Source organism: Poecilia formosa, unplaced genomic scaffold (genome assembly GCF_000485575.1).
Source record: "Poecilia formosa unplaced genomic scaffold, Poecilia_formosa-5.1.2 Scaffold36, whole genome shotgun sequence".
Taxonomy (NCBI): domain Eukaryota; kingdom Metazoa; phylum Chordata; class Actinopteri; order Cyprinodontiformes; family Poeciliidae; genus Poecilia; species Poecilia formosa.
In genome coordinates this window covers 800250-825995 of record NW_006799975.1, presented here as the reverse complement: position 1 = coordinate 825995, position 25746 = coordinate 800250, and the positions used below count along the sequence as shown (strand labels likewise).

At 40.4% G+C, this 25746-nt stretch overlaps 1 protein-coding gene across 4 annotated transcripts in view; it reads right to left on the bottom strand.

The window, feature by feature from the left end:
* The window catches only part of cdk14 (cyclin dependent kinase 14), a 172033-nt gene that overhangs the window by 7847 nt on the left and 138440 nt on the right, over positions 1–25746 (bottom strand). The window contains exon 15 of one of the 4 annotated variants that reach the window (XM_016670637.1): positions 24027–24038. The exons of the other annotated variants lie outside the window; for them this stretch is intronic. The gene's annotated coding sequence lies outside the window, so the exon portion shown is untranslated. Of the gene's footprint in view, positions 1–24026; positions 24039–25746 lie in introns of those variants that run through there. 4 annotated transcript variants of the gene reach the window in all.

Below are 25746 nucleotides of genomic sequence, written 5' to 3'. Positions count from 1 at the left end.
TGGCATAAGTTCTGACATAAATATGGACAGATGAGAACATGGCACAGCCTCTGCTGTGAACTCATAGGAACAATGAAGTTTTCCAAATTATTAGCAGAAAAATGGAGGCTGTGGGATTGACCTGTACAGGAAAGCAGGGAAAAGACTCTGCTTAAGATCAGCGTTCAAGAGAAGTAAAGAACAAGTTTGCTAGGCATGAAGAACTTAAACTTCCCCAAGAAATGGAAGAAATACATGAGTTTGTTTGAAGAACTGCATTCTGAATGCAAACTCAGACTGTGGAAAAACCCAATCTGTGTATTCAAAACATGACGGGTTTACCCAAACTCTAAACAAACAAACATACACGCACGTGCGCGCACACACACACACCCACGCATACACACACACACACACACACACACAAACATCCATCCATCCATCCATCCATCCATCCATCCATCCATCTAAAGGAAACATCGGTACTCTCACCAAACCCCCCACAGCTCCACTCCAACAGCAGCAGCAGATTAATAAATGTTTCCTGTATTATCAGGTCCAAAACTTAACAGGTATGGACTAAAGGTTAACAGGCTGCTGTCAAACCAAGGCCTGTACAAGGGTGAGGAGATACAGAAAGTGTGTGTGAGTAAATCAATGTCATCAGCTCCCTCTCCACACTGTCACACATCCTGTAAAGCAACAAGGAGTTCCTTGTTTCAGAAGGATCTGTCGGACGAAACATAGATGAAGGCTTCCGCTTTCTCGAGTCAAAAAGCATTTATGGGGAGAACGCATGGTGGAGTGGGGGGGTTTATGCAGCATGGAGGCTCGAGTTTGGAAGCAGATGGAGTTGGTGGGTGGGTTTTGGGGTTTTACTGATGGCTGGCCTATAATAGAGATGGAGATCCTCTCATCCGGAGAAAGAAAATCTTTAAAAATCTAAGTGTCAAAGCACAACGATACAACAAATCACACTAAAATGAAGCAATAATCTGTTTTAGAAATGTCTTGCCCAGATGACTGACTCTCAGACAATACAGCTCGGTAAATGTTTGTCTCAGGGTTTAGTTATGGGATGGATCATTCTCATGAGACATCCAGCATTTAATTATCGCTCTACCCAATTATAACCCAATCTTTCTTCAGAGCCATCAGTCACTGCAATCAGGTTCTTTTACTTCAGAACCACATAAAAGTTAACTTGTTTTCCTTGTGAGAATCATTTATATTATGTTGAACTGAAAGAAAGACGGAGCAGAGCAGAGGTCATAAACACTTTACATTCTTTGGTTGACACAAGTTTAAATTTAGGTAGTTCACTTACTCGAACCACTCAGTGTCTCGTGGATAAGAGTTTAAACATGGATGGAAAGATAGAGCATTCCAAGTATAAATATATGAGGAAAAAATCATCACCCAGAATTTAGAGAATATCAGTCTGCCAAAATTCAGATTGTTTCAATGGCTCATAAAAGCACCATTAGGAGAAAAAAGTTTGAAGTAATCTCCTCCCAACATGGTGGATGTTATAGCTATAGTTTTCGTCATCTGTTTGAAGTTTGCAGATACTTTACACTAGTTTAAACTGTTCAACAAACAGGATCTTAAAAATCTTAAGGTCCAAACTCATTCAGCACCTTGATCCTTTTTTTTTTAGACATTTTGTTGGAAACTACAGCCTTGCTGCTTGCATGGCTCATTTACAGATAATCTCATGATCAACTTTGTCTTGCCAGGTGCACAGGCTCTGTGGTTGTAAAGCAGCCCAAATGCTTCAAGTTGGGATATATATTTGTTGTGAAATACTTTTTTACTTTTCAACTTTTCATTACAAATACTTATAGCATTTGTAGTGATACTGTAGTGGGTATATGTCTCCACTTCAGCTTCTGCTGGATAATACTTTCGCTTATTAACTCTTCAAACTCAGATACATCATTCTAGACTTACCACACATTTAACAATCTGATGTGTTTTTCAGGCGTGGTGTAACGTATGTCCTAATGCTTCATAAAGGTGTGCTTACAGTAGTATTTACAGACTGGTTGTGCATTGTGGTTCTTTTTTAACAGCTAATGTAGCAAATGTGGCTCTGATTGTTGTGCAATCTGAAAGCTGTGGCTTCAGTTCCAGCTGCTTCCTGACAAATGTTGATGTGCCTCTAGGCAAGGCATCGTACACCATGCTGCCAGACGTTAAGTGATCTGTGTATCAGTGTATGATTGTGGCTCTAGTGTTTGTGGTCAGTAAGAACAGCAAATGTTCTATTTAAATTCAGACCATTTAAAGTTCCATTCCTTACCTTCACCTTCACCCCAAACCTCTGACCCCTGACCCTGCATTCTACCCACATCATGTCTGATCTTGTCTAAAGACTCTGGGTGAGGTCTAGGCTGTCCCTACCTCACCCAGAATGCCAAGAACTGTGAAAGTGTGCTGATGATGTCTTATGATAAGACATCATCAGCCGTATCACTACACTCATAGTGTAGTGCTATGAGTGAAGCACTACACTGCCAGGTCTCAGTAAACATAAGAGTAAACATATCTTATTTAGAGTACCTGCCAACATTCCTTTTTGTTCAGCTTCGTCCTTGGACATCTGGCCTTGGACTTGACTTCAAAGCTATGTTTAAGAGCAGTGCACTCTGCCACATCTCCAACAAACTCTGCACTGTCTCTGTGGTGTGTGTGGATGATGAAGGAGAGTTGGCACAAAGACAAAGGAAACGCTCCAGTTAACTGAACTCCTTACATTTGTATCAGCTCGGTTATCAGCATTAAATAAAGCCAACAGTCGATCATATTTGAGGATTTTTGCAGGAATAGAAACTGAAGTGCTAAAGTCCATCCAAAGAGAAAGACACAAAGTACCACTAAGGTTTGATAATCAGTAACTGGGTTTAGAGTTTGAAACATTAAACAATGCCCTACTAACACCCTAACACTGAGCTTGTTAACTGGCTGACCGGATGCTTCCATTGGGTTGTTGGTTGGCTGACTGTAAAATGATAAAAACTTCTTGAGTCAGTGGTTGGGTGTTTGGCTGCTTAACGGGTTGAATGTGTTAAACTTGATGACTTGTTGGCTGGTTAGTTTATTTGATTTACTGACTGATTTGTTGGGTGGTTGATCCATAGCGGGTTGGTTGTTAAGATAGTTGGTTGACTTGTCGGCTGGTTGTTGGTAAGCTGATTGACTTGACTGCCCCACAGCAGATGTGGCTATTATACAGTAGCTTGCTACCATCAGCATGTGAATGTGTGTGAATGGGTGAATGACTGAATGTAGCATGAAGCACTTCGGACTCCTCCACACTTGGTATAGCACGATACAAGTACAGGCCATGTACCATTTGCTTTTCTGGTTGACTCATTTTCAAGTTGAATGATTGCCTGTGAGCTGAGTAGTTGGATGGGAAGCCTAGTTTCAAACCAGTTTACTAAAAGTGTAGCAGCTGATGCGATTATTGAGTATTTTTGTATATCTACAAAGCAATGTTGCTGCAGAAAAAAGAAATCCACATAAATTTAGTTATAAAAAGGAAAATAAGCACTTGGCTCCACGGCTTGTGTGCTCACTGGCTCTCTGTACTCAAACACAAACTCTTTCTGTGTTCTCTTGCCTCAGTTGCCTCGGTCTGAGCGTGAGCCTTTAAAGCGAGCGTAGACTCGATCATAAGTCAACGCTGCGCTGCATGTTCATGTGTTTCCTATTATCCTGCATACTGGCAACTTACCGCTTCTGTTCAGTTTCTCCAGAATCAGTATTAATTGCTAAAATCACAAAATCCACTAAGTCTACAGACACACATACACACACGCGCACGCACACACGCAGACACACATGCACACACACGCACACACACAGACCCCTCCCACATTCCCCTCACCCTTCCACATACAAACACTAACTCAGCAGCATTTGCAACTGTAAATCTAACATTCAAACACATTCCTGCCAATGCTCTCTTACACATTCTCGACCCACTGAGACTTGGCTCTTCAAGTGCAGGTGCAAATTATGATGCACACATTCCTGCGTGTGTTGAGGCTTCAGTGGATACACATCTGCTTGAGAGGCCCCTTAAATGTGAACACTGCAATCATCATGCAAAGCTGAGCAAAACTTCAGAGCTACGGCTGGATGGACAAACTGTGCTACTTTGAGTTAAATATCTGTGGCATGTAGTGATATAATTGTGGTCCTGCAGAATATGTGTTTCTAATCTTGATGTTTCTCTCTCTCTTCTCAGGAGAGAAGTTTTATGAAGTGTTAAAAACTGCTTTAAAAGGACAAGATTTTAATTAACAAATCAAAATGAGATGAAATTATTGGGGGGAAACAACATTCAATCCATACCTTGTCGTACCTGTTTATTCACTCACGGTTGCAATGAACCTGGTGACTGGGTGAGAGGTGAGGTACATTGTGGACAGGTCACCAGCCAATCACAGCCCATAACATAAATGAAGTCCAATTACATTTGATTTTATTCATGTGGAAGGGTGTGATGGGGTGGAAATATAGTGAATGAGACTTATTCCTCCTGTGTGGTTCAGAGTGTATGTTTCCAGCAGATGTAGATTCTTGACTCCTGGCTGTTTAAGTTTAGTATCTTGATCTACCAGGAAAATCTACAAGCCAACAAAAAGTGAATGAATGACAAAATTTTGCACCAAAATTTGTCTCATTTCACATAGAAGCTGTATAATTATTTCACTTTTAAATATTTCAATAATGTTATGGCTGGTGTCATAAAGTGCTTTGCTCCTCATACTGTAAGTAAATTTGAGTGTACAGTCAGTGATTGGTGGATTCAGAAGATTGGAGGCAACAAATTGGTGGATGAGGCGTTTAAGAATCGCTGTAGTGGACTTGCTGCCATCCATCCTCTGCTCATATCCTTAATTTTAGCAGAAGAATGAGATATTTCTGTTATGACTGGAAACATGAGAGCATCCTTACAGCAAATAGCAAATAGAGAAAAAGAAGAGAAGCAGCCTGACAGCTCCTGTCAGGGCCTCTGATCAAGTATGGTAAGAGATACGGTGGATATTCAGAGAAAGTAACATTTTCTTTGTGAGCCAAATGTAAAGAATATATAAAAGTTTAGTCAGAGTTAATATGATCTTATAGAAGGTGCTGCTGTGGAACACAGGATGCCTGGGAAAGCCGGTCTCTGTTGGTGAGGTATTCTGAACAGAGTGTAACTCTGCACAATCCAGGGCTTAATGTAAGTTATGGGTGTATTTTTTAAGACTTGAGTCCAAGGAAGACTCATGGTGTGTTATATGGAGCACTGTCAGATACTTTTTCAGCTGTTGCTACCTTACTATACCCAGTTGAGGTTGATCCACAACGCAACGTTTCCTCCACGGTTTGGTGGAAAGACTATCAAACCATGAGTCTCACTTTGTTTCCTTCTGCTACAGCTGTTTTGCATCTCCTCTGATTAGTTCATGTGGTTCCTTTGTCATTTTCCACCTCTGCCTAAGTATTTATGCTTGGGTTGTTAATTGTTTCTTGCTGGATTCTTCTGGTATTCTGCCTGTGTTCCATGACGTGCTCTTCTAGCGATTCCACACACACGCACACAAATGCACACACTCTAAAGTTCTCCTTATTTCATTCCTAAAGAACTCTGTTTTACCACAGTCAGTCTCTGCACGTGAGCCCTTATTGCTACGATAAAATTCTTCTATATGGAAAAATTAGGTGAACATAAAACGATATGAAAAGTACTTCTTAACTCTTCTAAGTCCAACTTTTAAAATGCCATTAAAAGCGGCATGTAGATCTGTGAGATCAGATAACACACATCAGAAAGCAGTTAAGTCATAAACCTGCAAAAACACTCTGACCTGCATCTGGTGCCTCTTTAATCACAAATCTTGACAGTAATATCCTGGACTAGAGAGTTCTCAGAGATCATTAGTAATCTCTGTTGGTTCTCTGCTTTCCTCCAAACACGTGACGGTGAGGTTTATTCATCTTCCTAAATCACGTGTTTGTGTGCGTAGTATGGAGCTGGGACCTTAAAAACGTTAATTTTGATTAAGTATTTACTTGTATTTTAACATTTAAAATCTTAAAACAGTTAAGTACCTCTTTGTTTAATATCCAACTGTTCTTAGCCGGAACCTTTGCATTGTGTTCTACGTTTCTCAGATGCACAAGCGACATCCACAAACAACAGCGATGGACTATAAAAGTACTTCTCTTGGCCCTTCTCTTGGATCTGTTGCTATATCATTGTTAAACCACCTTATTTTATTACACAAACCATAAACAGAATACCACAGACTGATTCTCTCCCCACAGATCTGATTAATAAATAAAACTCATCACTCAGAAGTTGTACTAGGTTACTGTCAGCAATTCCCTCATATTCAATATGCCTGTTGCGTTCATGGTGTCCACAGTCAGCATCAGCTGCATTCATGTCCGCTCACACTTCAGATTAAGTTCCCCCACTATCTAGGTGTGTGTGTGTGTGTGTGTGTGTGCGTGTGTGTGTGTGTGTGTGCGTGTGTGTGTGTGCGTGTGTATGCGTGTGTGTGTGTGAGTGCAGCTGACACACAAACGGTCCTGCATCACCTTATTAGAAAGCTGTGGCTCATGCGAACATTTGCTCAAGAATTCATTTTGCAACTTTTCTTTCAAACACCGCATCCACTTTGCAGATGAAGAAATTTGCCAATTCTGAAGGAAGGAAAATAAACATCATAAAATATTCATACCCAGTTGAAGATTTTACAAATCCTAATTTACACCGATTAATATTTAATAAGGCTTGATGTATCTGAATGGAAGAGGTTTCTGAAGATTTGCAGGCACAACTACATTGGGGAATTTATTTAGTAAATAATGGAAAAGTACTGCAGTGGGAACATTATTCCCAAGCTAACAATTAGAAATTATGATGACCATCTAGATGGGATCACAAAAGGGAAATATTTTCCAAATATTTAATGTAGAAGCAAATTAAACAAACTGCCTGGTCGTCTAAAGACATTTCAATCATGGGTGGAAATCGGAGTCGGAGGGGGTCCAACGCCCCCACCTCCACCCCTCCTAATTTTGGAAAAGTTTAGAATTACCCCCCAAAACAAATCATAGAAAACCTTTTTATTCAAACAAAGAAACAAAAAAGAAACAAAGGACGAAATAAATCCGTCATTCATCTAATAAAAAAGTAAGGATACATTTTTAGGTCCTCCCCCTCCATTGTTAGAACAATGGTTTAGTCCAATATGTAGGAGGAGCAACAACGGGCTCAGTCAGAGAGGAGCTAGATGTGGGGCTGCAGCACAAACAAAAAATCCTCCAGTAAGTAAATACTTAAAGCATCAATGTTTGGATTCTTAACAACAATGAACAGGCTGCCCCTGAATTTGAATTTTAGAAATTAGACTCCCTTATTAATATACAGTCCAGTTAGCAAAACAACTAGCTGTAAAAGCTGGTTTTATATGCTATAATAACAGTAGGGATGTAATGTTACACTTGATTCAGTTTTGGGGGACACTAATTGGTACAGCAGGATAAAAAAAACACATGATACATTTTTTGTCTTCTTTAATTTCATGCAGAAAATAATCCTTAGAGAAACAGAACCTGACTGGGATCTGTACTGGGACCTGCCTGGACAAGCTGCTGATTGACATCACAAACCCGTCGTTTTTAGGAAGGCTTAATGGTATTAAAATGGATACAGTCCAACCCTACTGAGCATTCACCAGTACTGAGGCATGAGGCTGCTTGAACCCCAGGGAGCAAATCCCCTCACTGTACTAGAAAATCAGTGTGATGAATAAATTTGCCTTGCAGCCAAACTGTGACATGGTTGTATCTCCAGATGAAGGCCTGAGAGCCTAGTGGGCTGATCTAGGCAACGTGGGGACAAACAGCCTGCTGATATTAAGGTTAGTTTTTAACTAGCTTGAGCTTCTTGGTTACATTCAAAGCTCATTTGGAAATCATGTAAGGGTTAAAGGACACCATGATAGTGACGGGACTTATAGCTCCTTCTTGCTTCATTGAAGGGAACCGGATCTTCAGAGTCTGTTCACTTCAAAGAACCGTTCAAATTTGAAAATGTAAATTTTTCTAAGAACAAGCTATTTTACTTGTCATATAATTACTTATATTTGATTTGTTTTTGTGGGTGAAGTTCACAAAACAAGTTAAATAACCTCTATTTAATAAATAAAGTCTGTTTTGGCAGAAAAAAATATGGTATTTCACAAAATATACATTTAAAAACATAAATGTCAAACACAATAAAAGTGTTGTATTAAAAATTAATGTGTTTATTTTTCCAGGGGCTTTTGACAGGCAGAATTTTTCTCCAGCATTGTTTCTATTAGGATTCCAGTTTCACCCAAGCTTGAACCAAGTAAACAATCAACATAAATGAAAGCAGCTACATTCCATGATCACTATTCATCAGTGAGCCGCTATGCTTTTTGAAATGGGCCATCTAAGCATGTTAGCCTCCCTTCATATCAGAGTGTTGGGGCTGCTGTTGGTGGATGTGAAAGCGGTTTTATTGAGGCCTAAATGGCTGCATTTAGTGAGGAAATCAGCTTGAACACACTATTCTATTTCTGTACGTTCTCCTCTCTCTTTCTAATGGGATTATAGGCAAGTAGAGACAGAGGGGGCATGGCACATAGAGCCAAGTTAGCTATTTAGAATGAGGGAGAGAACATGAGTGAGAATCTGCATTTTCTTGAATTCTTTCCGTCTGTTACAGTACCACACATACACACATATGCATCCACGCACACACACATCTTTTAGGAGAGGGTCTGATACCTAGAGGGGTATGAATACTCTTATATGTGCAGTTTACAGAGGATGGGAATATATGGAGCTGGGCCTCAGAGTTTTAGTTAATTACGGCCAGGTGGGTCAGACCGGACCGGACTTCAGCAGATAGGATTATCTTATATTGTTCTTTACAATACCAAGGTAAGGTATATTGATAGTTAAATGCGAAAGTGCATTATTTATTTAAAACAATCCTGAAGTATGTCACACTATTGATTATGCTATCAGTAGCCACGTTTCCATTGACCCCATACTTGCGCGATTTGACATCTTAAAAATAAATTTGCCTAATGGAAACACGCAGATTTCAAAGCTGTCTCATTTCTCGATATGTTTTGGTGCTGACATTAGTTGTTGTTTTTGACCAAATTGAATTGGGTTTATTTTGCAAAACTGCAATAAAAACACTTTTTACACATCGTACGAGTGACATAACGAACTACAGGATGTTACCACTGGCGCAAACCATGAAGAAGATGATGACAGGAAGTAGTTGGGGGATTATGGGATGGCGCGTTTCTTTAATGACTTATTGCGTGAACAAACGTATTTCTGTGTGATTTTAATTTCTTACTTAATGGAAACAACACAATTGTGAAATTGCGTTTTTTGACATGGGACTAGAGACAAAGTTTTGCATACATTTCTAATGGAAACGCAGCTACTAATGTATCTATTTAGGGCAAGAAATAACTAATGAACTGGTGCACCATGTTTATCTCGGTGGATAGGCATGTAACTAAGATCTGGATGTTAGATTGTTGCCTTTTCCAGAATTTGTCATTGCTTGAGATGGACCACTGCCCTGATTTTCTTAATAAATATCCATAGAGGAATGAGACGACCTGCTTCTCCTTCATCAGAAAGGACACATACGAGAGCACATATGAGAATGAGGCATTTGACATTTGTAACCATCTTTATCAGTAAAGCACAAAATTAAGCCAGAATCTACTGACAGAAAGCATATAATTAAAGTAAGATTTACCTATCTTATCCATCTCTGGCAACCGTACTGTTTGAAAATTATGATGATGGCATTGAGAAGTAATGTTTTTGTCTATTTTTTGTGTGTTTTTGGAATATGTCTATAACAGTCTTCTGAGCTGAATAATTTTCTTTTAATGATAATAAAGGGCAGATATTATAAGTTTATATTATTTCTGCTCCTTTTCTTTCATGGTTCATTTTGGTTGTTACATGAAATATTCATATTTATTATTGAGTAAATGAAATAAAAACAAAAATCAAATGAAATGAGTTAAATAATATAACATAACTTGTTCTCACTGGTATGAATATTTGCTTTTTATTGTGTGGTCTAACTAGTCCATCCAATTTCCTCTCTGAAAATATAAGCACCCCCCCACCCCCCACTCCCTCTGCATGTGGGCAAACCTGACAAGGACTCTCCCTTGGTGTAAACAAGAGGGTAAAATAATAACTGTTGAATCTATTCATGCAATTATGAATTTCTTCCATTATTTTACACAAAAAAAGCAGAGATTACGCTCTCCTCATTAAGTCTTAGGGAAGAGCTATGCAAAATGAGATGGGGACGGTCATTATAAGTCTGTATGTAATTAGGCAGTCTGACCCCCGCCTCCCCACCAGCTGAACATTCCATAATCCATATTCAAATGCAGCCCTGGCACAGAAGCACACGGCTTCACTCAGTTTAGCCTTCAGCTTACAGCTGTAGAAGCGGGTTTTTGGACTTGGAGGAACTTGGATAGCAGTGCTGCCGTGTCAGTGCTGCACCTGGCTGACTTCCTGTGAGATCCAGTGGCAGCTAGGAGCCGTCATGAGCTCCACCCCCACTCAGAGAGCGCTCAGCGTGCCGCTGCTGTGCGGCCTCGGGTTTCCAATTCTGTGTGATGAAGATTTAGTTCAGCATCACCCCCTCTGGAGAACACTATTGTCAAGAGTATTAATTAGCCTATTTTGTGTAAGTATAACGATCTGCATAGTTTAGTTAATTTACGGGGCATGCATAAGAATGACGGAGGAGGACTGCAGAGGAGGATATCTGCTTGGGAAATTTGTTTCATATTTACATAATTATTTAGAAGCTCCTGTTGATGCTGAAGATGATTTTTTTCCTTTGGATTTAATTTATTCCAAAAAGCATGTGTTTGCTCAGGGATTGTGCACAGGGACTCAGCTGGTTAATCAAGCATATGTATAATTCATTTTCCAAGCATGAGGTCTGGCACTGAGGGGGCTGTGATGAGCATTTCTAAATGGAATATTTTCACTTTCTTCCTGTGAGTTAGAAGACAGAGACTCTATATCAATAGAGCCTAACTTAAGCAACATGCTGCAGCATTCAGCCGCGCTTCCTTATGTCTCCCACCTCCATCACCACACTCCAGCAGAGATGTCCTAAACAAAGTCTGAGACTTCTTTTACAAACAGTTAGATGGCTTTGACCTCTAAAGACAGTAATGTTGCTTTCTGTCAGAGCGGGAGTCTGCAGCACCAGCATATACAAATGTAAACACAACGAAAAAGAAACAGAAAACTGAATGATGTCTGAGAACCTGTACTAAAAAACAACAAAAAACAAAAAACCAATTGCTGTGCAGTGCAGCACCATAACCTGGGCTTTTAGTGATAACAGCTTGTTGAGGTGCTGCTACACCTGCAGTTCAGCATCAGCCTGAAATTAAAGGTGGGTTGAAATTTGCACATCCGAGCCAGATATAATAATATACTATGTTATATTATTATATTGCAGTATGTAACTTATAAAAATATATATATTTTTGTAATTGTCACCCTGTTGTGATAGTATGAAACAGATACTGTGAAAAAATGAGCTCCTCTGCCTTCTGCCAGTGCTAACTAGAAACAGCCAACCAGAGCTAGGAAGCAGGTCTTAGTTCTGCCAATCACAGTCTTGTGTGGCGTGTGTTGTAAATGCTAAGGCTAGTTAGCATAGCCACTGATTCGTTGTATCGCTGTGATGTAATCTGCCTTTTTTCAATATGAGTGAGATGAAGTCAAAGGAATCATAGATAAGAAATTATTCAAAGGAAATCTGGAATATTTTAAGACATGTCTGACCTTTCAGTAAACACCAGACAGACTGAATAAATCACTAGGGCTCAGTTTTAACCTTATGAACCTTCAACTTCTGTTTGGAACATTCTGGATCTGAAAATGGTAATCTAAGATTTCATTTATCTGATAAGAATTTCAGCAGGGCAGCTGCAGGGATGGATGAGAATTTAGAGCATCCCAATTAAAAGCACTAACATTAGCACTGCATTGGCACAGGGGGACGTAACACGAAACCAAAACTCACATAAAACTCGTTTGAATTCCAGACAACAATGTTAAAGTTGTCTAGATGAAATGACGATCAGATTTAAACAAGCAGCTGTCCTGCAGCTTGCAGTGCAGACCCACACCAACATGCTGCATCCCTCAAACTGCTTCATACCCATCAGGACAAAAGTAGGTCAGAGCTGACTGGATCATATGACACCACTATGAATATTACAGTCATGATGCTGATGTGTTTGTTTGTGTGTTAGAAGCTGGTATCAGGAACGTTTAGGGGCTATTTGTGTCTGATGGGCCAAGCAGAGGGAAAGTGGTGGAGAGTTGACTTTGAATCCTTCCCAAGGTGTTAGGATTTACATAAAAGAAAATGCAGAATGTTTTCTCTCTGGGTGAGGAAGACAATGAAGCAAAGAAAAAGAGAAATAAGCTAACGAAACCATTAGATCTTCCTAGATGGAAACGGAATAAAAATGTGGAGCTTTTTGGGGATAAGGGGCTGCTGGGTTTTATCCTGAACAGGAGGAAGACGCTCCATCCTGCTGAGAACAGAGGCATGGCTCTGACTGGGTAAACAGCGTAAAGGGTTAATAAGCCTCCAAATAGCCCCCGGTGCTGGGCTTTCCAGGAGTCCAGGCTGAGCTGGGTTGCTCCACCCCCTCCACACCTCCCAAACAGCACTCCTTTCTGCCCCAGAGTGCTGGGGCTTTAAGTCTGTCTCCCAGGTAACACACACAGTTGTTGACAGACAGGCAGACACACACACATTCCTAATAACAGGCCCCGCGGTGCAGAGAGCGATGCAGGGCCTTGTTAGCCAACAACCAGCCGTGAAATCACTGCACCGTACTCCCACCACGATGAGTCAATCTATACCTCCTGTTTCCCCTTTGTTCAGGCCTTTAAGTGTGTGCGTGTGCGTGTGTGCTGAAGATGAGTGTGTTTGCTGGTTTTCCTCCAGGCCACGCAGAGCTCCATCTTTGACTAGGCTGGCTGCCTTTGTTTCCACTCCTCTACTGCTCTGTTCTGACACACCTCATGCTGTGCATCCTAAGCACAATAACAGAGGATTAAGTTCACTTGCCTGACTTTAAATGAGTAGATCTTCATTGTGTATGTCTCCGTAAACCTGCTCAGGTCGATCTAAAACAGCTGTTGATATGTACGACAAAAAGCTAATCACGTTCAGTCAACAAGGAAACATCTTGACTTTGGTCAACATGAGTTTAGTTGAATGTATTTACTTTGATTTCTTCAATGTCTAATTGCTTTGGCTAAAGTAACTTGATGTTATTTATTATTGTGAACCAACCTTGACACAGATTCACCAGAGAATCCCCATGAATAACTGGAGAACGCATCCAATCTATACAGAACCAGACATGAACCTTCCATAACCCACCACAAGAATTCAGTGATTTGGAACTTTTACATGAAGACTTGTTTCTGCTCTTCTTAATGAAGGCTTAACCACGCATGGTGGTGTCATGGTTCTCACATCGGTTTGTTACCATTTTGTGGATCCAAGTGGGAAATCTAAAAATTTGGCTTCAGAAAGCCCTTTCTTTCCCTTTGGTGAAATCATGCAGAACAGTTTATATTTAGGCTAGAAAACATGAATAGAATTAGTTTTGCGTTGGTGGAAGTGTCAGTGCAAAAAGGTATTAAATACACTAAGCGTTTTCACCATGAAAATATGGTAATTCATGGAATTATGCTGGTTGTGCATTTTGTTTTGACTCTATTCAGAACATGCAGAAAAAGCTTTTCTACTCTGAAATAGATTTTTGATACAGTTCCATTTGCCCTGATGATATTAAGTATTTGTTCTTATCCTGTGGAGTTGTTAGTTGTTTGTGGCAGCACTACTTATAGATAGAACTTTTAATATAACATTGGCTACTCAGTTGTTATTCATGCAGTAAATTCTAATACAATTTTCCATATTCCAAACAAGTAACACAGCAATAAAAATAAAATCAAACTTACAAGTTGTATAGTTTGTCAAAAATCTTATATAAAAAGATTGATGAAGTCAGACTCAAACTAAAGAGCTATGTCTTAATAGTCAAGGAATTAACTACTTCCATCATTATCTCAAGCATTAATATATGACTGTTGTGGCCAAGTAAAATTACCAGCAACAAATGACAAGATCAAACTGCTTCTTTGCAGCAAAATGATTCAGTTCAACTGGGGTTGTATGGATGTTTTCACTGCCAAACTTTGAAAAACGTGTTCTCCTCCTCACCTGTGGTGGCGCTGCACCGAGAACCACTTGAAAGACACAACATGGAAACCTGTGAAGAAGACACTGAGCGCAACTTCCTTTGTCAGGAAATGTGGTAGTGTCAGATTTTAGAGGGCGGTAGGATTTGTTATTTGGTAAAAGACAGTGAGCCATTTTTCCTGCTAGCGCTATACCCATGTGTTTGTTTTGAAGCACATGGGTGTTTGTACAATCACAAACACCCACGTGTTTGTGATTGTACAAATCACAAACACATGTGATTTTGTGATTGTACACTTGTACCTTCTTGCTTTTGGAGCGGTCTCTGGTCCGCTTGGTGTTCACATATCCATTCAAACTGCACTCAAGTTCACTTCAGAAGAAGTTTGGGTTTGGGTTTTTAGGCAAACCAGATTTAGCTTCTTTGGTCCACATCAGAATTTGAATACACATTCTCACCCAAATGAAACTGACTTTCTAGGCAAAGGAACTAGTGTTCAGTTAAAGTGGACTAAACAGGGGTGGTGTGAATGCATGCTTAAACTTAGACTGTGAAACTAAAGCATTTTTGCTGTAAACTACAGAACTTGTTAAACAGCTAATTATTAATCTACCTCATAGTTCCGTTAGGTAGTTTCACTTGACTACAGTCTTCACATCATCCTAAATACTGAAATTAATGCAAATAGATAGCAAATGATTAATAACAAGCTTTTTCATGCAGCTAACTGGTAGTTGGAAGGTAGAATTAGTGGTTAGGGTCTTCCTACTCCTCCCACATTATTCAGTTTCCTCTCAGGTCTAGAATATTTGGCTTTATGCTGGCACCAGGTCTTTGTTGAGCCAAAGGAAAAACTTCTTTTCATCAAATGTTGAGGGTGGGTTAGCTCCAATCTAACCTGTCTAAGGCCAACACAATTAAAAACACTAATAGACCAGACACATGGTCTAATATTTTGTTTTGAGTTTTAATATCCCCTGTTATGAAGTGAATAACGGTGAACTGTGCTTCCAGTTAATTTCAGCTGAATACTCTTTTGATAAACCTTATCAAGCCTCATCTCTACTAATCAAAGATCAGAAATAGTGAATACTTTTTATCAACAATGTTCACAAAATGCTTTTGAGTCAGATTTATAGATTGGGAAGTTGACATTAGGCTGAATGCAAGGCAGCACTGGCTCTAAAAAGGTTCTGTGTTTAAATGATTACAGGATTCCTCTTCTGAATGAATTTGCATGTCCTCCCTGTTCATGAATAGATTCTCTCAGCGGACTCTGGTTTCCTCCAACAGTTCAATAACTTTACACATACTGGTCTCCCTAAATTGCCTGTGTGCCTGAGTGTGTGTGGTATTTGCAAACGAGAACAAAGGCAGAACAAAACACTGTAAAGCTACATGGAACGCTGAGATGAATGTTTGGAATCAAGAGTCAGAGAGGAGATCTGACAAAATTCCTCCACTTTAAATGTTCTTTGATAGGTTTGTTGAGGGAAGAAATACAAAGAAACTCTGAAGTTCACACACTTGCTTCTAGTGTGATGATGACGTACAGACACACAGGAGCAACATAAACACCTTGTGGGTTCTTTTATCTGTTGGAATTCTTTACAGAATCCTAGTGAGTTCCAGCATCGTCTCAGTGAAGCTCTGCCTCTCCCCGTAACGCCAAAGTTCTCAGCTCCGGAATTATGCTAACGTATGCCGGCGAAAGAGGAGGGGCGAAGGCCCAGCTTTGATAAGTCGAGCATGGCGAACGTGAATGAGGCAGCGACAGGCGAGGCAAAACACACATTCATTCCCCTCACAATGCCGAGCAGCACTTTTAATTAAACCTTATCCAACATGATGAATAATGCAACAGCTTTCGCGCAATCCTCCGTCTCTTTTCTGTTGCTCACCACTCTGTGTTCAACCAGCCTAACCAGTCACATGCATACATTAAGGCAGAAGAATGGCACAGAAGAAAGGCTCTGCTCTCTGTGCTGCAACATAATGCGTAACAAAATGTTTTATAGTTTTGCCAACTGGGAGAAAGTGATGTGCTTATTTGTGCTGCAGGTTCGGGTTTTGTGATGTCAGACGTGAGTAGGAACCTGTACTGCTGTTCTGAAGAGAAAAGCAGGAAGAGCTCAGATCACTGAGACAAAGTAAAACATAATGTGCTCCTCATGGGCCTCATCAGATCAGATGATAAACACCAACTAACTCCACCCCAACCTCCATCCATCCATCTACCTTAGTCTATAGTCATGGAGACACTCATGAAGGAACAGAGACGAGGAGGCTGGGAGGAAGGGTGAGGGGCGGGGGGGGAGAAAAAGGCAGCAAAAGAGATACTCAGAGCATTGAAGAGTGAAAGGATTGCATGGGAGAGTGAACCCATTACAGGACAGACTGGCCAGGGCATGGGAAGACACAGAGAGGGCTGTGGGGAGGTGCTGGCTTGTATTTAGCCCTGAGGGGATCAGGCGGAGCGCAGCTCTGCCAGGGAAACCTCTGGCCTCAGAGTCTTCACTGTCACAGGCAAGCAGGAGGCCCATGCAGAACAAAGCTGCAGTGTGTCTGCAGAGCTGATTAGAATCACATAAGACCTGATGAGGCTCTCGTTTTTACCATTAAGCTGTTTGGTCTGATCAGTCCCTCCAGACATGTCTAAAATCCCCCAGATATTCTGCAATATATCAGCAGATCCTGGATGTTGGGAGGACGGCTGTTGCCAACACGAGGAGGGGGTTTTTTGATACCAAAAGCATTGATCTTCAATGAAGTGATTGGACACAAATTTCTTAAAAGAGAGATTATGTGTTTTCCAGGAACATAGTGCACTTGTGTAGTACAATCTCATAAACAGTGTATCTTCATTTGTTGTGAAAATGCTATATATATATAACAACTTCAATTAAATCTCTGTCTCTTTCTTTCAAAAGCTCCTGCCGTTTCAGACACTCCACCTTCAGCACATCATCATAGCAATGCCCCTGTATGATGCCACTCACCACCATTGTTAGTGACGTTGGACTGAGAAGTTGTTGTCAGTAGGTGTTTGCTAATTGCTGCTGCTGCTAGTCTGCAGGAACTGAGTGAGGAAGGCAGGAGGGGAGGGGAGAATGAGATTATAACATGACATATACTCTCCCCAACACTCTTAAAGATCTTTTGATCTCCGAAAGTTCAATAAGACATCCAATGCCCCAACATGCTTAACACTAGCCACTGTTGGTGGCTAGTGTTCATTAGCACCTCAACAACAAGTAGGGAAGAGAGAGAAGTCCCGGTTCGGGGATGGGAATCGAACTCGGGACTGCTGCATCAATGACAGTAGACTTTGCATATGGTGCACCTGCTCTACCACTGAGCCACATGATGGTCTGTTTGGTGTTTTTGTTTAGTCTCAGTGAAGAACTGAGGTGAGCCGTATTCTGTGCAAATAATGTGACTTCTACTGATACTTCTTCTGAACATAAACGCACATGAACAGCTCCCCCTGTCGCCATTTGTGGAACAAACCTAAAATGATCTAAAGCAGTGTTTCTCAGCTCTGGTCCTTGTGGCACTCTATCCTGCCTGTTTTAGACACCTGATTCAGTTGATTGCAGTTCAGCAAACACCTGTTAATTGAAATCACCTGGACTGAAGCAAGAAAACAGTTAAAGCATGCAGGGCAGTGTGCCACAAGGATCAGGGTAGGGGAACACTGATCTAAAGGTAAAAGAGTACAAATTAATGCAAATAAATAAACAAAGCAACACAGTTTCAGGGAATAACTATTTACAAGTGTCAATGTTTCTCACATAACTGCTGAACTTCTAGGGCCACAGTGTTTTATTGAAAAAGCCTGTTTACAGATCCTGCTTTTGGTATTCACCAAGTTGTCAGAGGGTGAAGGCCAATCTTTCCTGCTGGCAGTGTAAGTACACTTATCTCACTGCAGGGGCAAGTCTACTGAATACAACTTCAAAAGTGTATTAATAATCATAATATTTCCCTTCAATCTCTCTAAACTCCAGCGCTCTCCTGTTACACTCCTGCTTTTCTTGTGATGACTTTCAGCCTGTTCTGCTCCTCTCCCCCTGCAGTGTGTGCTCACGTACACTGGGCCCTGTGTTTGCAGGCCACTCGCTCTCATACAGGCCTGCAGTGTGCCGTTAACATGCACACTCAACTGCAGGAGAATAATTTTCGAGTCGTGTCCAATTCAAATCGAGTCAGTCTCCTGCTGACTTCCTACCTCGGCTAGCTGATGAACTCTGGGATAATAGATGTGGTGCTGAGCTGCGGTCACAAGACGTGTGTTTGGAGCCAGCAGCCAGTGTGAGGTACAACGTGACTTTGCTGTTACTGACTAAACCTGCAATTATTTCTCCTGAACCTGAGATCATCCATTTGAACTGAAGAGTCATAGCATTATGCAAAAAAAGCACACGAGAATATGTCTGAGCGGAGGTGGGACTATATTAAAAATTTTAATCAAATTAATTGCAGATCTGTAATTAATTAATTGCATTTTAATTGAAAAATAAATATTGACAAAACAGGCAACATTTTTAGTTCAAAAACTCTTCGCTAGTAATTTATTGAATAAATAGACATTTGAGCTTAACAATAAAGATTTCTACTGTTTTTCATCTGTAACTTAGGTTCTTCCACCCTCAGATTGGTTCAAAGTTCCATTATATCCATTGAGCTTTCCAGTGTTTCAGGAATTCCTGAGCATTATTCGAACTTTGGTAGAAATGTGGACTGTGGATTCTGACGTTAGCGTTAGGGACGTCTGTGCTGCTGCTTCATGTTCAGCAGTGAGATGCTAATTTTAGACTTTTAGCACAACTTGAAGATAACAATAGTATTTTCCTGTGTCCAACAATTTCTAGAAGCAACACTTAACCCCCAGTGGACCAAGGGAAGCAGCTTTGTCGTCCTTTGCTGTTGACTGTGGATGTTGCTAGTGCATCAGATTTATGGGCGTACCTGAAACCTAGATACAAAGGTTCCGGCTCGGTACTTTTGTATGTTCAGATTAATGATTAATTGCATTAAAATTTTTAACATGTTAAAACCTATGTATTTAATTAAACAAAATTTACTGCATTAAAGTCCATGCCTTAATAAGAACTCATCCAAACTGCACTGAACTGTCCTCTTGCCTCAGGTCAGGCAAGAGGACAAGCTGTCAGAAACATCCGTGAGAGATGCTAACCTGTTAGCATTACACAGTTAATCTTCCATGATGCAGATCTTCTGTTCCACCACAGCCCAAAGATGCCCAGCTGGACATCTTTCTGGTGACTGAAGAGGGCAGCGTGAACTCATTGTAATGTTCAACAAGATACCTTTAGAATGTGTGAGCTTTGTGACATTATGTATCATCGTGCTGTGGTCGGTGGCATTCTGGGAACCTTAGAAAATATTTTCCATGCCTTAACACCAAATTCTGACCCAACCGTCTGAATGCTGGAAAGAATTTTCCAGTTGGTTATTTGTCCAGTTCTAGTGAACTGTGGCCTCATTTACCTGTTCCGCGATGGCAGGAGTAGTATCTGATCAGCTCTTGTGTCTCAACCCTAACCTAGAGTCCCTCAAAATAAATAGAGGGTTAGTTTTCTACTAGGGATGCATGAGTTTAGAAAATCTTGCAGTGGTGATAATATTGGGGAATTATAATATTGGGGAATTATTATCCCATTATCCTGGATGATGTTATCATCCAGGAGAATAGATGATATCCTGTTTCCTCTATGTATCATCTGTTCTTCCTACACCCTGTGACCTTTAGCATTTTGGGCACTGTTAGTTATGTCTGCTGTGAGCATCTGCTGCTGTAAAACTCTGTCCAAATGGCTAAATATCATATTAGCATGAAAAATGCACGTTCAAAACACTTGTCATATAATAGCCAAAAATGATTGCACTTCAAACAGTTCTTTGTGATACGAATATTGCGATAATGATTTACTGGTGGTACATTGTGCAGCCCTGCTTTCCAGTGGCATATTTTTTCTATCATGTCAGGAACACTCTCCTGCTGTTTATCTTGGTACTTGGCAGGTAGCTGAAGAACCACCTCCTACCAGCTCCTTCTAGTAAATCTTTCTCAGGTTGGCTGTGTCCTCATAACACCCTGAACCGAGGCCATGCTGCAGAACTCAGAGCTCTTTAGGTTCATCTGGTGCACGTCTCCATTTCGTTTTGTGGTAGAGACTTATTTTGACTCTGATTGCTTCTTCGGTTTGAAGCTACAAATTTTTTGCAAAAAACAATGTAAACCAGTGTGTTGAACTTTTTCTTATTTGTATGCTTTGGCATGATGAACCCTTTACATAAGAATCCTTCTCTGCATGAAAGAGTGTTAGTCAATTCCAGATCTTCTTTTCTTAAATAAAATCCTTGAGAATTAATAATAGAATGTGTGAGTATCTGAACTAACAACCTGTTAGAAGGGTTTCAGTCACAGCACTGAAACATCATTGCTGAACGTTACTAATGATATTCTCTTGGCTTCAGATAATGGACTAATGTCTGTTCAGGTTTAACTAGATCTCAGTGCTGCTGTTCACACAATTGCTATTAAATATTCTCTAGAATGACTTGAACATAAAGGTGTCAATGGAACAGCTCCAGGCTGGTTTAAATCTTATTTGTCCAACAGATTAGTCCAGTTTTGGATTTTATGTTTAAAATAAATAAATAATCAGCCTTTATTTATTTTAAACATAAATACTGATTATTTATGTTTAAAAGTAATTAGTAACTTTTCCAAAAAAAAAAAAAAACTATTGCACAACCATGAATCCACTATAAACAACATACCTTTCAGCCTAATTCTATCCGTTCTGCATGTTCCTGTTTTAACTTCCCTCCAATGGCTCCCTGTCAAATCCAGAACAGAATTTATGATTCTCCTTCTCACACATAAAGCCCTTAATAACTTAATAATTAGTTCCATAACACATCAGAGATCTGATTGGTCCATATGTTCCTAACAGAGCACTTTGCTCTCAGACTGCAGATTTACTGTTGGTTCCTCGAGGTTCTACCAGCAGAACGTAAGGCAGATTTTCTGCTGTAGAATCAGCCCCCAGTTTTAGGCAGACACCCTGCTTACTTATCAGGCTAGGCTTAAAATGTTCCTGTTTGGTTTAGCTGTAGTTCCATAGAGGTATGTTATCCTGTGGTATTTCTGTAGTTATGCTGCCAGAAGCTTTGACCAATTTGAATATAAAAAATGAACTTGACTGAATTGTTTGATAACTAGGATCAAATTGACTTTGTGTAATTAGTTGTGAAGCGGCATATTATAAGTGAATTGAATTAAAATTTAATTAAAATATTCTCATTCATAGTCAAGGATAAAAAAAAAATAAATAAAAACAGTGCATGTCTTTGCTTTTCTGGTCCTTGAAGCCTGAGCGCTGCCTGCAAACACACACCAACACCTCCAGCCCACACAAAAGCCCCTCAGTTTATTCAGACTACTTCAGCAGCTAAATGCTCACTGGACAAAAGCTCTGCTGTCCAATCGCCACTTCCTGACTTGGATGGGAAGATACACACGGCTATGAGATGTTGAACAGAGGCAAGAGTCACACTCATGAAGTTCATGTGAAGAGGCCGAATATGTCAGGAAAAAAATAGAAATGCAAGAATCACTGGATCATTGGAATGAAAAGGTGTTTGTGTTAATTAGGAAACATCTTTATTCCAGACTGCATGTGTCTGATTTGCATGGTAACTTTCAGGGGGAATGGACTAATTTGTAATATTGTTTTCAGATGTCTGAACAGAAAGTTTTAAATTCAGAAGAAAAAAGTCTAACCCTATTTTAAAGTGAATCATTTCCAAAATCAGTGCTGCAGGCCTGAAAGATTTTTTTTCCTTCTCTATTTTGAACTTTTAGCCTGAATCATTGAAGAAACTTTCCTTGATTTTGACAGTAATAACTGTAATTCAACTTTTAGAAGACAAGATTAACAAGTGAAACACTGACAGTCACGTGGCTTCCATCAAACTGCCATGCTCCATCACTGCAGTCGCTAGGAAACAAACATCAACTAAAGTTTCTCAACATAATACAATCTTTCAGTTCAGAAAAATCTGGAGGTGGTCACTGTGATGGACAAAATGAAGCCACAAATAAAAAAATAAAAAAACTACTGATGATCCCCCATGTTGCCTGTGGCACAGTGACAATGTCAGTCTTATTAGCATGCTTCATTTGATACTCTGCTGGGCTGCTGCTGTTAGAGGAGCTGTTGGACGCATCACATAGGAAGGAATGGCTTTTCTTTTCTCCTTGGAGAAGCAAAAAAGGAAGGCGGGACGTGAGCAGCACTCATTAGGGGAAGCCATATGGTAGAAGAAAGAAACAAAAATTATGGCAAGATGGGAGAGATTGAGGAACAAAGAGATGGACTTCTACATTTCTAGAAAACCTAAGTTCACACTCCAACTTTGTCAGATCATTAACTGACTGTTTTAGAGGTTTTTCTTCCTGGCTGACTTGATTGTCATGGCTGTGCTGTGTTGTGTACAGGTTGAATATAATACCTGGGAATGTAGCCTCTCTTTTTAAGAGTGAACACATTGTTTTCAAAGTAAACAGGGACTCTTGTTCTTAGCCTTGATGCCACTGGCTGTGTGACTGAGGGTTGAACGAAATTGACATATTAGCCACTGCTAGCTGTGGAAACATGCTGAAATGCTGTAGTTTTGAACGTGCCATGACAATTTACGTACAGTGTTTTCATTACATCTGGGTTTTCCCTCATTGCATGCAATAATCATTCTGTATGTAAACTTCTGATTTTGAATATACATTAATGAATAAGTACCAGATGTTTTCTTTCTCTCATTATTGTGTCATTTCTCATCATGTCAAACAAGAAAACAGTGAGTTCCAGGTGTGGAAGCAAAAAGGTTCCACACATGGTCAGTCAAGTGTTTGCTGATTCCAACTGACTAAAAGAATTTAAAAAAAAAAGAAAAAAAAAAGAAATGGACTGATTTAACTCCAGGCGGTGGGGGAAATAAAGGTTTATGCATATTTTTATTCTGTGTATGTAAACTTCTGGTTTCAACTGGGTGCCTAAATCTACAGTATATGACTATGGACAGCTATGCAGCACATAATCTAAAAGCATCACTTTCTATATCAAATACATGTGCTGGTGTATGGTTTATGTCAGGATGTAGCTGGATGTCAAATATTTCTCTCTTGCTGTTGCATCAGTATCAGAGGAGCTACTGGGAGAGAGACTCTGCCTCCCCTCTGACTGTGATGGAGTGTATTCATCACATGCGCTTCTCTGACCTGTCAATCAAAGCTGTCAGCAGAGAGACAATGCACAGAAATGATTTGATTTATTTATCCTAAGTGCTTCCCTGCTAATCTTATGTGCTTGGGGCTTGAACAGACATAATTACTGTAAAAAGAATGATTTGTGTAATCACAACTAGTAGCAGTATTTTGCCTGCAGCAAAACAACAGCAACATTTACCTGATCTGCTGCCCTGCTAAGAGCTTTGCAAATCAAAAAACAAACTTATGGAAAATCCACCCAGAGCTAATGTGCATGAAGCAGAATCCGAGTCTGAAATAGACTCCATTTTTCTGTGATGATGCAACGGCGAGTCAGAGCTGATGTTGAGAGAGTCCTGACAGTTTCCATCATGCAGAGGAGAGGTTCGTTTTCACTGCAGCTTGATTTGAAAGTCACGAGTTTCAGGTCAGACACTCAGTCATGACTCCATCATGGTGCTTCAGACACACTGAAGAGGCTCCGTTATTCCATCACCCCAGGATTTAGCCTTGTCCCACAAAGTCTTTTCTATTACTTCAAACTGCAAATTCTATAAGTTCTCTCCACTGTTTGCAGCATCCAATAATTTAGTTATTGATGTTACGAAGTGGGCAATATGGTTGGAAAACATATCACAATGTCAGAATTTCGTATCAGTTGCTATAGATAAATATTCATTTATTATTGTGTTAAATATCTGAAATAATGCCGAACTTTTCTTGTTTTCTCCAGTTTCCTCTCTGGATATTTTACTCATTTTCTGTCACTCATACAGTTATGAGACACAGTGGCAAATCCTGAAACTGCTGCTGTGCAAGTGTCTCAACAGGTTGTTGCTAGGTAACTGGAGCATGTGAGTTAATTGTTTTGCTGTTGGCAGAGGAAACATCCTCTGCCAACAGCAGAACATCCTCCAGAATGTTCAGCAAAATTATTAAATATTTTATTGAACCTATTTTCTATTGATATTGATCACATGTCTAATGTGATATATATTGTTATTGATTTATTGCTCAGCTCTAATAGTGATGTATCATTGTACATATTGGTAGGTGGGATGGGTGAACAAAAGTCTTTAAATGAGCTCTGTAAGTTCAGTCATTCAACCTACTCTTCCTCACAGGAAGAGGGGTTTTCTTCGTGAGAGGAAGAGCTGGGACACTGTTCATACCAGATTACCACTGAAACTACAGCCAGGCTGGACTGCAAAGCCTCATTCAAACCAATAATGTCCAACAGCTTTAACATTCCAGTTTCTCTGTCTGCATCAGTTTGGGTTGCAGGTCTAACATGATGGTGTCCTTGAATACACACAGTGTAGGGTTGCAGCTGACATCCGAAGCCTTTGCAGAGTTTCCCGTTGAAGACAGGATGAAATGGACGCCTGGGTTACTGACAGGCAATGAAAGTGTGTTTCTAGGCGGCAGTAGGAAAGTAAAACCAGCTGATTTTACAGAAGGCTCTCAGTTTCTCAAGGCAATGCCTCCGGTTATCTCCCCCACCTCACCTAACCCACACCCCCCTCGCTTCCCACTTCCCTCCCTTAGGCTCACAGCAGGGAAATATTTTAAATCGCTTTGTCCTCTACCCAGAAAAACTTCCTGACAGGTCGTTTGGTGGACTGCACAAATCTGTTTCTTCTAACTACAGAGCTGAAGTATATTCTGCTTCTGTCTTGTTGACTTTGGAAGTGCGGGGCAGTGACAGCTTTAGTAGGCAGACATCAGTGTAGAAATACCAGGGGACAAATAGTGCTTTTAGTTTCAAGAGAAATGGTTCCAAAGCAATGAAGCTTTCCTGCTTTTTATCTTCCTTCCTGCCAAAACACTACCGTCACAGAGAGGATTCCTTGGGCTGTTGTGTGTGTCTGTGTGCGTGTGTGCGTGTGTGTGAGTACGTGGAGAGAGAAATAGCTGTCTCCTCTACATTCTGGACAGTACGATCTCGTTTTGCCTGTAGCTGCTATCTTCAAAGCGACACAGTGATGCTTCAGGGCCGGAGCGTCCCGACAGCGACCTGTGATGGCTGACTGCACCGACTCCCTGTACAAAGGCTGCTGCTCTGTTTGAAGCGTGGCCAGGTGACCAGAACAACACACACACACACAC